This window comes from Lutra lutra, chromosome 2, assembly GCF_902655055.1.
Source record: "Lutra lutra chromosome 2, mLutLut1.2, whole genome shotgun sequence".
In the NCBI taxonomy this organism is placed as follows: domain Eukaryota; kingdom Metazoa; phylum Chordata; class Mammalia; order Carnivora; family Mustelidae; genus Lutra; species Lutra lutra.
The window spans coordinates 49914109-49923924 of record NC_062279.1 but is presented as its reverse complement, the minus strand read 5'-3'; the positions used below and the strand labels follow the sequence as shown (position 1 = coordinate 49923924).

Below are 9816 nucleotides of genomic sequence, written 5' to 3'. Positions count from 1 at the left end.
AAACTTACTGGGTACTAACCCAATCTTATAAAATCAGCCAGGCTTGCCCCAAGGGTGGGGTGGGGGAATGAGAGAGGAGAGGACACCCCTGAGCAGGTGGCTGGGTGCCAGAAAGGACTATGGGAGATAAAGAAAAGGGGGCTCCCAGATGGAAGGGAAGGGTACGGATTGTGTTAATGGGAGAGATGCAAAAGTCACATTGGAAGAGGGGGATTTTAGGGGCAAAAAAGGTCAATGCTTTCTCTATCCAGGTACAGTGTTGGAGGGGACTCGCTGCCACTAGCTGCTCACCCGTGGGACTTGGAGAACAGGTCCATAATGAGCCTGATGAGCCCATCTGAAAAATGAATGATAGACTGTCCCTTCCCACTGTGATCCCCTATTCAAGGGTGCACCTGGCTTGCCTGCCTGACACTTCAGGACTTGGGACTCAGCTATTCCTCACTACTCAGCAACATGCTGTACACACACATACCTCAGGGCTGGGGTACTGGGGGGAACAATAAAGTGGACAGTGGATGTGGGAAGGTCGGTGACCTATCTCCTACCCCCATTAAAATACAAAAGAAAAGGGGCACCTGGGTGGCTCAGTCTGTTAGGTATCTGACTCTTGATTTCCACTCAGGTCATGATCTCAGGGTCCTGGGATTAAGCCCTGCATCAGGCTCTGTGCTCAGTGGGATGTGTTCTTGAATTCCTTCTTCCTCTGCCTCTCCCCCTTCTTGCTCTTTCTCTCTCTCTAAAATAAATAACTCTTTTAATTTGAATCTCCCTGATGGCTAGTGATGATGAACATTTTTTCATGTGTCTGATAGCCATTTGTATGTCTTCATTGGAGAAGTGTCTGTTCATATCTTCTGCCCATTTTTTAATATGATTGTCTGTTTTGTGTGTGTTGAGTTTGAGGAGTTCTTTATAGATCCTGGATATCAACCTTTTGTCTGTACTGTCATTTGCAAATATCTTCTCCCATTCCATGGGTTGCCTTTTTGTTTTGTTGACTGTTTCCTTTGCTGTGCAGAAGCATTGGATCTTGATGAAGTCCCAAAAGTTCATCTTAGCTTTTGTTTCCTTTGCCTTTGGAGACATATCTTGAAAGAAGTTGCTGTGGCTGATATCGAAGAGGTTACTGTCTATGTACTCCTCTAGGATTCTGATGGGTTCCTGTCTCACGTTGAGGTCTTTTATCCATTTCGAGTTTATCTTTGTGTACGGTGTAAGAGAATGGTCAAGTTTCATTCTTCTATATATAGCTGTCCAGTTTTCGCAGCACCATTTATTGAAGAGACTTTTTTCCACTGTATATTTTTTCCTGTTTGGTCGAAGATTATTTGACCATAGAGTTGAGGGTCCATATCTGGGCTCTCTACTCTGTTCCACTGGTCTATGTGTCTGCTTTTGTGTCAGTACCATGCTGTCTTGGTGATCACAGCTTTGTAGTAAAGCTTGAAACCAGGTAACATGATGCCCCCAGTTTTATTTTTGTTTTTCAACATTTCCTTAGCGATTCGGGGTCTCTTCTGATTCCATACAAATTTTAAGATTATTTGCTCCAGCTCTTTGAAAAATACTGGTGGAATTTTGATCGGAATGGCATTGAAAGTATAGATTGCTCTAGGCAGTAGAGACATTTTAACAATGTTTATTCTTCCAATCCAAGAGCGTGGAATGGTCTTCCACCTTTTTTGGTTTTCTTCAATTTCTTTCGTGAGTGTTCTGTAGTTCCTCAAGTACAGTTCCTTTATCTCTTTGGTTAGGTTTATTCCCAGGTATCTTATGGTTCTTAGTGCTATAGTAAATGGAAGCGATTCTCTAATTTCCCTTTCTGTATTTTCATTGTTAGTGTGTAAGAAAGCCACTGATTTCTATACATTGACTTTGTATCCTGCCACGTTGCTGAATTGCTGTATGAGTTCTAGTAGTTTGGGGGTGGAGTCTTTTGGGTTTTCCATATAAAGAATCATGTCATCTGTGAAGAGAGAGAGTTTGACTTCTTCATTGCCAATTTGGATACCTTTTATTTTTCGTTCTTGTCTGATTGCTATTGCTAGGACTTCTAATACTATGTTGAAAAAGAGTGGTGAGAGTGGGCATCCTTGTCATGTTCCTGATCTCAAAGGGAAGGCTGTGAGCTTTTTCCCATTGAGGATGATATTTGATGTGGATCTTTCATAGATAGATTTTATGAAGTTCAGGAAACCACACTGAGATACCACCTTACACCAGTTAGAATGGCCAAAATTAGCAAGACAGGAAACAACATGTGTTGGAGAGGATGTGGAGAAAGGGGAACCCTCTTACACTGTTGGTGGAAATGCAAGTTGGTGCAGCCACTTTGGAAAACAGTGTGGAGATTCCTCAAGAAATTGAAAATAGAGCTTCCCTATGACCCTGCAATTGCACTACTGGGTATTTACCCCAAAGATACAGATGTAGTGAAAAGAAGGGCCATCTGTTCCCCCAGTGTTGATAGCAACAATGGCCACAGTCGCCAAACTGTGGAAAGAACCAAGATGCCCTTCAACGGACGAATGGATAAGGAAGATGTGGTCCATATACACTATGAAGTATTATGCCTCCATCAGAAAGGATGAAAGCCCAACTTTTGTAGCAACATGGACGAGACTGGAAGAGATGATGCTGAGTGAAATAATCCAAGCAGAGAGAGTCAATTATCATATGGTTTCACTTATTTGTGAAACATAACAAATAGCATGGAAGAAAAGGGGAGATGGAGAGGAGAAGGAAGTTGAGTGAAATTGGAAGGGGAGGTGAACCATGAGAGACTATGGACTCTGAAAAACAATCTGAAGGGTTTGAAGAGGTGGGGGGTGGGAGGTTGGGGGAACCAGGTGGTGGGTACTAGGGAGGGCACATATTGCATGGAGCACTGGGTGTGGCACAAAAACAATGAATACTGTTACACTGAAAAGAAATTAAAAAAAAAAAAAAACCTGTTACAGAGGGGAAAAAATCTTTTAAAAATATTTTAAAAATAAGCATCAAAAGTGAAATAATCACAAAGTGGAAATACATCCTCAACTCCTATGATCCTCACACTGTCCCTCCTTGCTACCTACCCAGGGGCTCTGGGACTGTGAATGCCACCCAGGCAGTCCTGGGCTCAGAAAACAGGGACTTGGGCCATGGCAGGAGGGAAAAGGGCCCAAGAAAGAAGGCTGGTCAGGACACCAGCATGGGGCTTGTTTGGGCCAGCCAAGTTCAGCAGGCAGGAAGGTAGACAAAGGGACAAATGCTCACATGCACACACATGTGTACCCTGGAAGCACCTGCTTTGCCTTGTCCTTCTTTTCATCACTGCTTCCTCCTGAGGCTCACCAGACATGTGGTACAGGATTGGGGATACTAAAGACCTTAGAGAGGTAGCCCTTCTCCTTCAAACTTCTCCTAGGCTAGCTTCTGCTGCCTGGATGGGACAATTACTGCTTTAGGGAGAGAGAAAAGGTAAGAGCCTATAGTCCAAGTCAGGAATCGTGAAAGACAAGGCCTGACCCTTTTCACTCCTCAGGGAAATCCTGCAGTGCCTGGACCTTGGAAAGCTGCCTTAAATGTTCCACTTCTTTCTCTACATGGAGGGAGTCCTGGAAGATGGGATGAGGCCCTCTCCTTTCCCCTAGTTGCTCCTGGGGCCTCCTCTCAGGCAGTCAGGCAGTCCAAGGGTAGGATGGGAAGCAGTCTGTGCCCATCTTCCTCCCAGCTGGGGTCCAAAGCCAGTCCTAAGATAAAATCTTATATGTATATGAATTTAAAAATGCTCAAAGGAGGGGGATGGGCAAGCAGCAGGTGCTCATGGTCTATGAGAAAGGTGGTTCTCTCACCTTGGCCCTCATCCTCTTCTGAGTCAGATGCACACTTTTCCTGCCACACTTCAGATGAGGGAAACCCCTTGTAGGATATGAGACTACAGTCCAGTGTACACCTTCACCCTCCAGAAGCTGAAGCTCGAGTGCAGCTATAGGACCAGGAATACAGTGATGAAAACCAGCATGATGAAGGCACAATTGAGGCCAGCCACCACCTCAGGCTATTTGCCTTTAGCTGGGACTCCACCTCCACCTCTGGGGTCAGCTGCTGCTAGGGGATTCAAGGCTGCTCCAGTTCTGCTTGGAGCCCATCTGCTCCTTGGGGTTTAAGGAGGCATGTCAGGGGTAATTGGGGCAGTCTGTGGGGGCCATCCCTGGGATTTGGCCACAAAGTGTGGCAGGGGGCACAGATGCTGGCCCAAATGATCTCCACATCATTCTCAGTGCTATAGTGTGTACCAATGACTTGGGGGATTGAAGTCTGATGGTCAATGCTGGACACAGCTCTTCAAGTGCACACCACATTGGCCTGGCTGGAAGTGAGGGTCTTGTCATTGCTGTTCTCAGGAGGTATGTGCAGGCCCTCAGAGCTGTGACACCCAGCACAAGGGTGAACTTAGTGTCCCAAAGTTGTCCTTGCTGGTATTTTCAGTCTCCAGGACCCACTGCCCTGAGGGATCCTCATTCCAGGAATGGTTTTGAAGGCCCAGTTATTAAGCCCATCTGTAGAATAATTGTCTGACCTGGCAGCCAGAAAGGTGGAGCAGGTGCTTATGGGGCTGACCAGGTGGATGGCCAGGTTACTATGATGATTTTAAGGTGGTAAAGGTGGGACTATGCATGCTCCAGTTGTGTGATATGACTGAGCTCCTCCAGGCAGGCAGTCAGAGTATTTTGCACTTCTAAGCTGCTTCCTGATGTCCTTGGTTCAGTGTAGATATCCCTGATGCACTTTCTTTGGGGACGACTGTCATCCAGTTCTAGGCTAGGGCCACCATAGCACCTGTGTCCAACAGCCTATGGCGCTATGAATAACTCACTTTTTGTCCAAACCATTGGTGAACTGTCATTAACAATGAGGTAGGCTAGCTTTGAGGTCTCACCAAGCAACGTTCTTTTTGTCTTCAAGGTGAGCATGATGGTGCCAGATGCCAATGGGGCAGAGGCCTAGGTGACCATGTGAGACTCTGTGCACTTCTGCTGTAAGTCCCTAGTCACTATCTACTTCTTGCTCTGGTTGCCTCTGGTATAATCTGTGGCTGGTGTGGATAACAGGCCTTGCTGCACCAGAACACATTGCTAAGCTTTGTCATGCTGCTGATGGACAGCATGTAGATGCTGTTGATATATCTGTCACAGTTAGAGCTGTCATGCACCTAGCCCCCATTTCTATTTTTATTTCTTCTTTGACTCATTGGTTGTTCAGTAACATGTTTTGTTTTCACATATGTTAATGCCCAATTTTCTTTTTGTAACTGGCTTCTAGTTTCATACCATTGTGGTTGGAAATGATGCTTGACATGATCTCTATCTTCTTAAATTTATTAAGACTTGTTTTGTGACCCAATATATAATCTCCCAGAAAATATTGTGTTCACTTGAGAAAAATGTGTGTTCTGCTGATTCTGGAAAGAATGTTTTATAAATATCTGTCATGTCCATCTAATCTAATGTGTCATTTAAACCCATTGTTTCCTTAGTGATTTTCTGTCCATTGTTGAAAGTGGGGTATTCTTCTATTACTGTATTGTTGTCTATTTATTCCCTCAGGTCTGTTACTATTTGCATTATATATTTATGTTCTCCTATGTTTTCTGCATCTCATGTTGATTTTTCTATTTGGTTTTTAAATATTCTCTTTTATAAAATCTTTTACTTACTAAGTACTAATATTTTCATAGATTTTGTTTTAAATATATTCTCTCAATTTAGAGTCTGTAATATTTGCACTTTTATGACAGCCATTGAATATCTTAAAATGTAGTAATACAGGGGTGCCTGGGTAGCTCAGTAAGATAACCATCTAACTTGATTTTGTGTCAGGACATAATCTCAGGGTTGTGAGATTGAGCCCCACATCAGGCTTTGTGCTGGGCATGAAAATTGCTTTGTAAGATTTCCTCCCTCCCTCTCCTGCCCCGACTCAGCCACTCACCGTCTCTCTTTTCTCTCTCTCTCTCTCTCTCTCTCAAATAAATAAATAAATAAATAAATAAATAAATAAATAAATTTAGTAATATGAAATTTTATAGTCTTCTATTTTATGTTTTTTCCTTTTTTCTTATTTATTCTCTTCTTATTTAAGAAATAGTTGCCTAATAGAAGTAATATATTTTCTAAAACTACAACTTTCAGTATTGCTTTTTACTTTTTGTTTAATCAGGTTTATTAAGGTCTAATTTAAACTGTACTCTGTTCCCTGAATTTGGCAGTTATTGTCGAGTAATGCCATCATAATCAAAATGCTGAAAACTTGAATTCCCCCCAAAGTTTGCTAGTATCACTTTGCAATCAGTTTAAGCCCAACCCTCAGCCCCTTGTAACCAGTGATGTTTTCAGTTTTTATAATTTTGCCTTTGGCAGAATGGCATATAAATGCAGTAATGCGATGTGGGTATTGGGTCTGGCTCCTTTTATTTAACAAAATACATTTGAAATATACATATGTTGTTACTTCTTCAATCGTTATTCTTCCCTTTTATTTGTAAGTATTATAATCATACAAATATTCCACATTGTTTGCATATTACCAGTTGAAGAACATAAGGGTTGCTTTTTGTTCGAGGAAATAAAGCTGCCATAAACTGTCAGATGAGTTTTTGCATGAATATGTTTTCATTTCTTCTGAAGAAATACCCAAAAATGGGATAGCTGTTATATGATACATGTATATTTAACTTTATAAAACATTGCCTGATTGTCTTCCAAAGTGGCCCTGCTATTTTAGTTTTCCACCAACAAGGTATTAGGATTCCAGTTGATTCACATCCCTTGCCCTTTTTGAAGAAATCAGTTGATTACATTTGCATGGGTCCATTTCTGCATTTTGTGTCCTATTTCATTGAACTGTTCACCAATATTATTCTGTTTCCATTACTATACCTTCAAATTGTCTTGAAATTGTGAGTCCCTTAACTTGTTCTTTTTATACTTATTTTGACTATTTCTGTTTATCTGCATTTTAATATAAATTTATTACCAGCTTGTTGATATTTACCCAAAAAAAAAAAAAACTTTCTGGGATTTTTGTTAGAATTGTGTAGAAATGGTAGATAATAATAGGGAAAATTCATATCTTAACAATCTTGTGTCTTCAGATACATGGACATTATATATTTCTTTTTTCCTTAGGTATGTTTTGTTTTATTCAAGTTTTTTTTCTTTTTTTCTCTTTTATTTTTAGTTTTCAGTATATAGAATATATATAGATATCTCTATATATCAACCCATTGCTAGAATTGTACCTAAATATTTTTCTTTGTGTGTGTTACTTTTAAATGTTTTTTTCTTTTCATTTTGAATTGTGGTGTTCATTGCTATTTCATGGGAATGCAATTTACTTCTGTAGTTTAATCTTTTATTTTGACCCTTGCTGAACCCACTAGTTCCGGGTACATTTTATAGATTCTTTGGAATTTTGTGGACTCTTTAAAATTGAATAATCTGTGAATAGAGGTAATTTTACCTACTCCTTTTCATTTTGTGTGCACTTTTTCAATCTATATACTAAATCTGATTTGTTAACATTCTGTTGAGGTTGGTCATGAATATCCTCATGAAAACTCTTTAATATACTTTACTTATAATATCAATATGTAGTCATAGTGTTTGGTAGTCATGGCCTCATATATGACTTTGGAGGTATTTCCTCTCCTCTATTTTCCAAACAAGACTGGAGAATTAATGTATTTCTTTTTTAGATATTTGGTAGATTTTAGCAAAGAAAACATCAGCACTTAATTTTTAAAAATCATTTTGAACCACAGAATTAAATTTTGACAGAAAATTTTGAACCACAAATTCATTTTTTTAGTAGACATATGGCTATTCAGGGTACCTATTTCTTCCTGAGTTTTATAGTTTGTGTTTTTCAGAGAATTTCTTCATCTAATGTTCCAAATCTATGGGTACAGTGTTTCTGGTATTGATTTTTGTCTTTTAAACATTTGTAGGGTCAGTCATGATGTTCCCTAATTCACTTCTGATATTATTAATTTGTATCTTCTCTCATTTTTTTATTGTAGTTGACACACAATGTTACATTAGTCTTGGGTGTACAAGATAGTGATTCAAAAAATCTATCCAGTATGCTATGCTCACCACAAGTGTAGCTGTTATCTGTCCCAATATGAGACCATCAAAATATCAATGACTTTCTTTCCTTATTGTATCTTTTACCCCTAACTTATTCACGCCATAACTGGAACTGTTACCTCCCACTCTCTTTTACACATTTTTTCCATCCTCTCACTGCCCTCCTTCCACCCCTACAGCAACCATCTGTTTGTTCTCTGTATTTATGGATCTTTTTCTGCTTTTTGTTTATTTATATTTAGATTCTATGTATAAGTGAAATCATACAGTTTTTGTCTTTTTCTGTCTTATTTCACTTATTTCACAGTAACCTTTAGGTTCATCCACATTGTTGCAAATGGCAAGATCTCTTTTTTTTTAATTTTTTTTTTTATTTAACAGACAGAGATCACAAGTAGGCAGAGAGGCAGGCAGAGAGAGAGAGAGGGGGAAGCAGGCTCCCTGCTAAGCAGAGAGCCTGATGTGGGGCTCGATCCCAGGACTCTGGGATCATGACCTGAGCTGAAGGCAGAGGCTTTAACCCACTGAGCCACACAGGTGCTCCACAAGATCTCTTTTTATGGCTGACTAATATCTCATACACACCACTTTTTTATCCATTCATCTATTGATGGACACTTGGGCTGCTTCCATATCTTGGATATTGTAAATAATCCTGCAATAAACATAAAGATACATACATCTTTTTGAATTAATGTTTTTGGGCTTTGGGGGAGGGGAGGAATAAATACCTAGTCATATATTATTGGATCACATGGTATTTCTATTTTTAATTTTTTAAGGAACCTCCAAACTGTTTTCTTCAGTAGTTGCACCTATTACATTGCTACCAACAGTGAGTCAAAGTTCTTTTTTTTTCCACATCCTTGTTGATACTTGTTTCTTTTCTTTTCCTTCTGACAGGTGTAAGGTGATATCTCATTGTGGTTTTGATTTGCATTTCCCCAATGACTAGTAATGTTGACCATCTTTTCATATGCCTGTTGGCCATCTGTATGTCGTCTTTGGAAAAGTCTATTCAGGTCCTCTGCCCAGTTTTTAATTGGATTTTTCTGTATTGAGTTTTATAAGTTCTTTATACATTTTGAATATTATCCCCTTATTGGATACATCATTAGTAAATGTCTTCTCCCATTTACTAGGCTGCTTTTTTTTAATCTCAGTTTCTTTTGCTGTGTAAAAGCTTTTTATCTGGGTATAGTCTCAATAGTTTATTTTTGCTTTTATTTTTCTTGCCTAAGTAGACCTATCTAGAAAAATGTTGCTATGACTGATAACAAAGAAATTGCTGCCCATGTTTTATTCTGGGAATTTTATGGTTTTATATCTCACATTTAGGTCTTTGGTCCCTTTCGAGTTTATTTCTTTGTATGGTATAAGGACATGGTCCTGTTTCATTATTGTGTATGTAGCTCTCCAATTTCCCCAGTATCATTTATTAAAGAGACTGTCTTCTCCATATTATATATTCTTTTCTCCTTTGAAACATATTGATTGATCTCTTTTCTTTTCCATTGATCTGTGGGTCTATCTTTGTGCCAGCATCATCTTGTTTTGATTACTAACGCTAAGTAGTATATTTTGAAGTCTGGGATTGTAATACCTCCAGCTTTTTTCTTTTTCCTCAAGATTGCTTTGGCTTGGCCCTTGAGGATCTTCTGTGGTTCCATACAACTTT

General features: G+C 39.5%; 1 pseudogene; it reads right to left on the bottom strand.

Moving 5' to 3' along the window:
* Window positions 1-3750: 3750 nt before the first annotated feature.
* On the bottom strand, window positions 3751-6276 carry LOC125094049 (furin-like; annotated as a pseudogene).
* Between the last annotated feature and the right edge of the window lie 3540 nt (window positions 6277-9816).